The sequence below is a fragment of the Cibotium barometz genome, chromosome 60, assembly GCF_041138505.1.
Source record: "Cibotium barometz isolate CiBa-2024 chromosome 60, ASM4113850v1, whole genome shotgun sequence".
Classification (NCBI taxonomy): Eukaryota; Viridiplantae; Streptophyta; class Polypodiopsida; order Cyatheales; family Cibotiaceae; genus Cibotium; species Cibotium barometz.
The window spans coordinates 35,289,033-35,297,717 of record NC_141105.1 but is presented as its reverse complement, the minus strand read 5'-3'; positions in this window follow the sequence as shown (position 1 = coordinate 35,297,717).

Sequence of the window (8,685 nt, the reverse complement as noted above, 5' to 3'; positions counted from 1 at the left end):
ACATTCATTCTCATCACCATCCCATTACATACATTCTATCCACATAACATCACATCACATCTATCCACATCATATCTCATTCATACATATCTCATCTCATTCATCCACATCCATCCAATCGTTCACATGCACGACTACCCAAATCTATCCATACATTCATATCTATCACTTCACATCCACATATATTCATGTCACATCACATCTCTTTACATCACATCACATTCTTTCACATACACATCCACATCCATTCTTTCACATACACATTCACATCCATTCCTCACATACACATTCACATCCATTCTTTCACATACATCCACATCCATTCTTTCACATACATATCCACATCCATTCTTCACATACACATTCACATCCATTCTTTCACGTTCATCCAAAACATCCATTCTTTCATATACATATCCACATCCATTCTTCACATACACATCCACATCCATTCTTTCACATACACATCCACATCCATTCTTTCACATACATATCCACATCCATTTTCATCACATATCATCCATTCACATTCCATATCATTCATTTACATCCCGATTCACATGACATCACATAAAGGTAAAGAGAAAGTGGTTGAGCCCCTTGGTATGCCTGATATTTCTAAAGGGCATTCTCTTGTTAATGGAGAGTCTAGTGGCTCAGAGATGAGCTGTGAGACCCCTCTGCCTTCTGGCATATGATAGTCTTTCAAGAAAACAGGGTCTCTATGCAAGTTTTCAGTTTGATTTTCTTTTGAATACAACGAGTATCTCTTGAATACAACGAGTATCTCTTGAATACAACGAGTATCTCTTGATTTTCTTTTGAATACGAGTATCTCTTGAATCAGTATCTCTAAAACTTATTGATCGAAATTTTGAATTTCATACCAGAATTCCTTGCATTCTATAACCTTAATCCACAGATCAATTCGAAGGGTCTCAAAATTAGTTTCAGATTTGACGGGAGTTTTGAGTGAATTTTTCTAAACTGGTCACACCTTCTTTCTTTAAAACTGACGAAAGAGTTTGGTCTTGGTCATAGTCTGATTCAAGGTTCGAGTCCGATAAGATTTTTCCTGAACTATCTTTCTCGAAAAGGTTTGATAATATAGTTACTATTTTACTAAATTTCTTTCTTTGAATATTCACTTGACTGATTTCTAAATTAGTTACGAATTCCAATGAGGAATAAATTAATCATTTATTTGAATATTTCAATCTCTATAGATTTCCTGAATTTTCTTATTTACAATCCGTGTGAATATAAAACGATAGAATTTTCTCTCTTAGAGTATTTAATTATTCATTTATCAAATACTCATAGAATTTAAACATAGAATTTAAGAGGATTCTAATTTTGATATAAAAATTCTTTATGCATCTAATTATGCATAAAAATCAACATCAATGGGAATAACACTTTTATAAAAAAAAATCCTTTTATGCATGTATTTATGCATAAAATCAAATTTAATAAGAATAACACTTTTAAACTAAAAAGAATTTCTTTATGCATCTATTTATGCATAAAAGTTAATTTTTACAAGAATAACGCTTTTATAAAAAAAATTCCTTTATGCATCTTTCAATGCATCCAAATCAAATTTAATAAGAATAACACTTTTATAGTAAAAAAAATTCCTTTATGCATCTTTCTATGCATAAAAATCAAATTTAAAAAGAATAACACTTTTATAATAAAATAAATTCCTTTATGCATCTTTCTATGCATAAAAATCAAATTTAATAGGAATAACACTTTTGTAATAATTAAAACTTCTTTATGCATCTAATTATGCATAAAAATCAACTTCAATGGGAATAACACTTTTATATAAAAAAAATCCTTTTATGCATGTATTTATGCATTCCTTTATGCATCTTTCTATGCATAAAAATCAAATTTAATAAGAATAACACTTTTATAGTAAAAAAATTTCCTTTATGCATCTTTCTATGCATAAAAATCAAATTTAAAAGAATAACACTTTTATAATAAAATAAATTCCTTTATGCATCTTTCTATGCATAAAAATCAAATTTAATAGGAATAACACTTTTGTAATAAACAAAATTCCTTTATGCATCTTTCTATGCATAAAAATCAATTTTTATAAGAATAATGCTTTTATAATAAAAAAAATCCTTTATGCATCTTTCTATGCATAAAAATCAAATTTAATAACAATAACACTTCTATAATAAAAAAATTCCTTTATGCATCTTTCTATGCATAGAAATCAAATTTAATAAGAATAACACTTTTGTAATAAAAAATTCCATTATGCATCTTTCTATGTATAGAAATCAAATTTAATAAGAATAACAGTTTTATAATTAAAAATTTTCATTATGCATCTTTCTATGCATAGAAATCAAATTTAATAAGAATAACACTTTTGTAATAAAAAATTCCATTATGTATCTTTCTATGCATAGAAATCAAATTTAATAAGAATAACAATTTTATAATAAAAAAATTTCATTATGCATCTTTCTATGCATAGAAATTAAATTTAATAAGAATAACACTTTTGTAATAAAAAGAATTTCTTTATGTATATTTCTGTGCATAGAAATCAAATTTAATAAGAATATCAGTGATATCCATGCATATTCATAGGTGAATATGTACATGGAGTAATTAGAATATTTCTTTTAGATGCGAAAATGGTGGGAATTACTCTTTTGGAATAACATAAAAACAAACTTTCTTTTTTCACAAAATTCTGGATAATTTTACCATAATCTTCTTTGTATGGCTGACCATTTCTCATTTTTATCTTTCTACAATTAACTTAATTAACCCAATTTAGAATTATAGAACTCTAATCTATACAATTTTCTAAATTCAAGAGAGTAAACAATAAGTAGAGTTTAATTAATCACTTAGTTAATCTTTTCTAGGATTAAGAAGGGTTGGAATGTAAAGAAGAGAAGGGGGTGGTCTTTTCATCAAAGGCATAGCATTTGAATTTAATTCAATTATCTGCAATTCATAAAAATCAAGAAAATCATAGATTTTTTTATTAAAATTTGTAAACAAAGTAAGAAAATTAGCTTACATGGAGCTTGTAAGCTCTCCTTTGGCTTGAGGGATTGAGGGTTCTACTATTGCTTGAAGCAATAGTGGCCATCAATTCACTTTGGAGAGAATTAGGCCAAAAATAATTGAATTATTGAACAATTCAATGTAGATGGCTCAGGACAAGAGTAGAGTAACTGTGCATAAACATAATTAAGCTTTTACAAAGGGGGAGGCTTCTTTTTATAGGAAAAAGTGAGCCTCTAACCAAGCAAACTGATTCTAGAATTTTCCAAATCAGTTTGGTCAATTTTTGACCATTTTTGGGTCAGTTCAGCTTAGTTTTTGGATCTAGTTTTGAAATAGGAGAGAGGAGAGATGAAAATATCTCATTTTATTGCTTAAAAATTGGGAGTAATGATGAGAAAAAGGTGCCTACTTCATGAGGGGAGATCCCCACTCTGAGGTGTCAAAATTCAATTTTTTAATTCTTTTTTGGTCCTTAGTCCACTCTTCATCTTATGTGAGCATTTACTCATTTTTGGGAGGTTTTTCTTTTATTCTTCAATTTATCTCCTCCCTACATTTGGATTGGTCCTATTGGCCTATAGGAACCTTAATTGGACCATAATCTAAATTTTTTTGAAAATCTGGACCCTTAGGCTAAGGTGCTTTATACCTATTTTTAATTAATTCCAATTGCACATTGAAAAGTTCTTTTAGAATTTCTGTTTTAGGGAAAACTATTTTAGACACTAGGAGGATTTTTATATCCAAAAATATCTCAATTTTGAATTACCTCCCTCTAGACATTTTCTCTCTCCAAACCAAAACAGGGTAGAACATGATCTTTCTTTTATTTCAGAGAGGGGAATAAATATAAGATTAGAAGGGGAGGTTCTTACACCTACACACCTCAAAAGCTGGAGAGAGGAATCTTACATCCTACCCCACTTAAAAAACGCGAGATGTCCTCATCTCGCAAACTAGAGGACAACTCTTTCCCTTAAGATCCAACTGATTCCGGGATTCCCTATAGTCTGGTCAACCCAACAGAATCCTGGGATGAAGATCCCTTATATACAACTCATCATCAGATAACAATTCATTCAGATCATATCATTCATATCTTTAACACAATAATGTTCCATTAGACCGAAATTTTCATCTGAACAGTCCTCCATGGGAATTTCCATTATACAAATTTTTAATTTGTCATCCCTTAGCTTGATCCACTGGGTCAAGTGTTAACAATAGCAATCTGTCAGTACAATCCACTAATTTCATAGTGATTTGCTGAAGTCATTATCGTCATTCCAGTTACGAATATCTCACAAGAACTCGTCCCATTCATCCTCATTGTGGTTTTGCTCAGCTTATCGCTTTTCAACCAAAATTCAAAAATCATCATTTTTCAATCAGAATCCAAATCAACTCATTAGTTCTCAACCAGAGTTTTAAAATCATATCAACCACATTCCAATTCATCATCTCAATAGCATTTTGGCTTATAATTTCAAGGTCTTAGATTTACTCGTATATACTGCCAGTAAAGAGATGCAGTTATACCCTCGGTATATACGGGTAGTCACGGTCCTTGGAATTTTAAGGTAAATACCATCATGTCTAGGTCTCAACCAAGTCAAGGATTCTATGCAATTGCAGTACTTCCATCTGAAGACCCAATTACTAATTTATGAATTTCAGTTGGAATATCAATTTGTATGAATTTCATCACACTTTTCCAACTTTTTATTGTTACTTCATAAATTTTTGACATTTTTGGCTTCTTGGTTGATCCACTCTAGCCAATTCGCTCTGATATCAGCAGCAACTGAAAGATCCCTATCTCCACCGAGCAACGAATTTTGGGGTGCTAGAGCAGCAGAAGTAGCACTTCTTGCACGGGGTTGGGTCCCTCACTCGGGGCCTCGCCCACGTATATCCGGACAAGAGACTAATCCCTCGGTTATTCCAAAACCGAACCCGAAAAAACTTCCCTCGCCCGGAAAGCACGAGCGATTCCTCCAGGATATTTTTACTCTAACGTAGTCATGAGCGTTAACTAACTAAACTGATATGACCGGACCCGTAAGTCCCATAGTCAGATCAAGGAAAAGACTTGCACTTGGATCATAGAGACCAACACTTTTTTCCTCATTGAGAGGCACAGCCGTTGATTCTTTTCCATAGAACAATTTTTATCCGAGATTTACTTCATCTATCGTACCATAACAGAATTGAGTTTCATTTAGGGATCCATCAGTCCAGCCCCTTCCAGCCCCGTGGGTTAGCCAACCGCCCAACCACTGTAGAGATGGGATCCATTTAAGAATTTGGTTAGGTTTTGTCCCGGGTACCAGGGAAAAGAGTTCCAAGGTCCACTAGCCGGATATTATGCAAACTTAAAACTAATCACACCACTTACACACCCAATATGAAACTGCCTTTTTCACAGATTCAGCTGTCTTTAAAACAATCTTTTAATGAAACTATAGTATCATTGATCATAATCTTCCAAAATATCCGGTTGAATCCTTATTTTTATTTTTCCTTCATCGGTGTACCTATGGCATCATTGGCAACCAGAACACTCACCACCTGTCCACTCAGGGGCCTTTTCGATAGTTCCTAGATCATAGTACCCGGTAATATAATCACTTATAAAAATCAAAATGGAATCTCCGTTGAAGATCAGCAAGATCAACCAACAGATCCATATAAAAGAGCCATGGACTCATTCGTTGAGGACCAGCAAGGTCAATCAACCAGATCCACGCCCGAATTCAGAAAACAACTCTTACATCAATCCACACTATTTAATTCACATTTATTTCATATGTATTCATCATTTTCATCTCATCACATCTTTCCTCATTCTTTCACATACACATCCACATCCATTCTTTCACATACATCCACATCCATTCTTTCACATACATATCCACATCCATTCTTTCACATATACATTCACATCCATTCTTTAACATACATAGCCATATCCATTCTTCACATACACATCCGCATCCATTCTTGCACATACATCCATATCCATTCTTTCACATACATATCCACATCCATTCTTCACATACACATTCACATCCATTCTTTCACATACATCCACATCCATTCTTTCACATACATATCCACATCCATTCTGTCATATACACATCCACATCCATTCTTTCACATACATATCCACATCCATTTTCATCACATATCATCCATTCACATCCCATATCATTAATTTACATCTCGATTCACATGACATCACATAAAGGTAAAGAGAAAGTGGTTGAGCCTCTTGGTATACCTGATATTTCTATAGGGCATTCTCTTGTTGGAGAGTCTAGTGGCTTTCGGAGATGAGCTGTGAGACCCCTCTGCCCCCCCCTCCAGCCTTCTGACGTAAGATAGTCCTTTAAGAAAACAGGGTCTCTATGCAAGTTTTCAGTTCGATTTTCTTTTGAATACAAGGAGTATCTTTTGAATCAGTATCTCCAAAACTTCTTGATCGGAATTCTGAATTTCATACCAGAATTTCTCGAATTCTATAACCTTGATCCACAGAACAATTCGAAGGGTCTTAAAATTAGTTTCAGATTTGACGGGAGTTTTGAGCGAATTTTTCTAAACTGGTCACACCTTCTTTCCTCGAAACTATCAAGGTTTGACGAAAGAGTTTGGTCTTGGTCATAGTTTGATTCAAGGTTCAAGTCTGATAAGATTTTTCGTAAACTATCTTTCTCGAAAAGGTTTGATAATTCAGTTACTATTTTACTGAATTTCTTTCTTTGAATATTCACTTAACTGATTTCTAAATTAGTTACGAATTCCAATGAGGAATAAATTAATCATTTATCTAAATATTTTGATCTCGATAGATTTCTTGAATTTTCTTATTTACAATCTGTGTGAATATATAAAACGATAGAATTTTCTCTCTTAAAGTATTTAATTATTAATTTATCAAATACTCATAGAATTTAAGAGAATTCTAATTTTGATATAAAAATTCCTTATGTATCTAATTATCCATAAAAATCAACTTCAATGGGAATAACACTTTTATTAAAAAAATCCTTTTATGCATGTATTTATGCATAAAATCAAATTTAATAAGAATAACACTTTTAAAATAAAAAGAATTTCTTTATGCATCTATTTGTGCATAAAAATCAATTTTTACAAGAATAACGCTTTTATAATAAAAAAATTTCCTTTATACATCTTTCTATGCATAAAAATCAAATTTAATAAGAATAACACTTTTATAGTAAAAAAATTCCTTTATGCATCTTTTTTTGCATAAAAATCAAATTTAATAAGAATAACACTTTTATAATAAAAAAATTTCCAAATTTAAAGGAATAACACTTTTGTAATAAACAAAATTCCTTTATGCATCTTTCTATGCTTAAAAATCAATTTTTATAAGAATAATGCTTTTATAATAAAAAAATTCCTTTATGCATCTTTCTATGCATAAAAATCAAATTTAATAAGAATAACACTTTTATAATAAAATAAATTCTTTTATGCATCTTTCTATGCATAGAAATCAAATTTAATAAGAATAACACTTTTATAATAAAAAATTCCATTATGCATCTTTCTATGCATAGAAATCAAATTTAATAAGAATAACACTATAATAAAAAAATTCCATTATGCATCTTTCTATGCATAGAAATCAAATTTAATAAGAATATCAGTGATATCCATGCATATCATAGGTGAATATGTAGATGGAGTAATTAGAATATTTCTTTTAGATGCAAAAATGGTGGGAATAACTCTTTTGGAATAACATAAAAACAAACTTTTTTTTTCACAAATTTTTGGATAATTTTGCTATAATCTCCTTTGTAAGGCTGACCATTTCTCATTTTTATCTTTCTACAATTAACTTAATTAACCCAATTTAGAATTATAAAACTCTACTCTATATAATTTTCTAAATTCAAGAGAGTAAACAATAAGAAGAGTTTAATTAATCACTTAGTTAATCTTTTCTAGGATTAAGAAGGGTTGGAATGTAAAGAAGAGAAGGGGGTGGCCTTTTCATCAAAGGCATAGCATTTGAATTTAATTCAATCATCTGCAATTCATAAAAATCAAGAAAACCTTAGATTTTTTAAATTAAAATTTATAAACAAAGTAAGAAAATTAGCTTACATGGAGCTTGTAAGCTCTCCTTTGGCTTGAGGGATTGAGGGTTCTACTATTGCTTGAAGCAGTAGTGGCCACCAATTCACTTTGGAGAGAATTAGGCCAAAAATAATTGAATTATTAAAAAATTCAATGTAGATGGCTCAGGACAGGAGTAGAGTAACAGTGCATAAACACCATTAAGCTTTTACAAAGGGGGAGGCTTCTATTTATAGGAAAAAGTGAGCCTCTAACCAAGCAAACTGGTTCTAGAATTTTCCAGATCTAATTAATAAAAATTTATCAAAAATATGTTGAAATGATAAAAATTTGATCTTTTTATACTTAGAGTGATCCAATTTTTTTTCCATAGATGTACCATGACAAGTACGCTACTCTCTATAGGTTTTAGATTATTTACTTTAGAAATGTAATTTTACTAATTAGATTATTAATATTTGTACTGATAACCTGAAAGAATTTTGAAAAAGATATCATTAAAAATCCAAC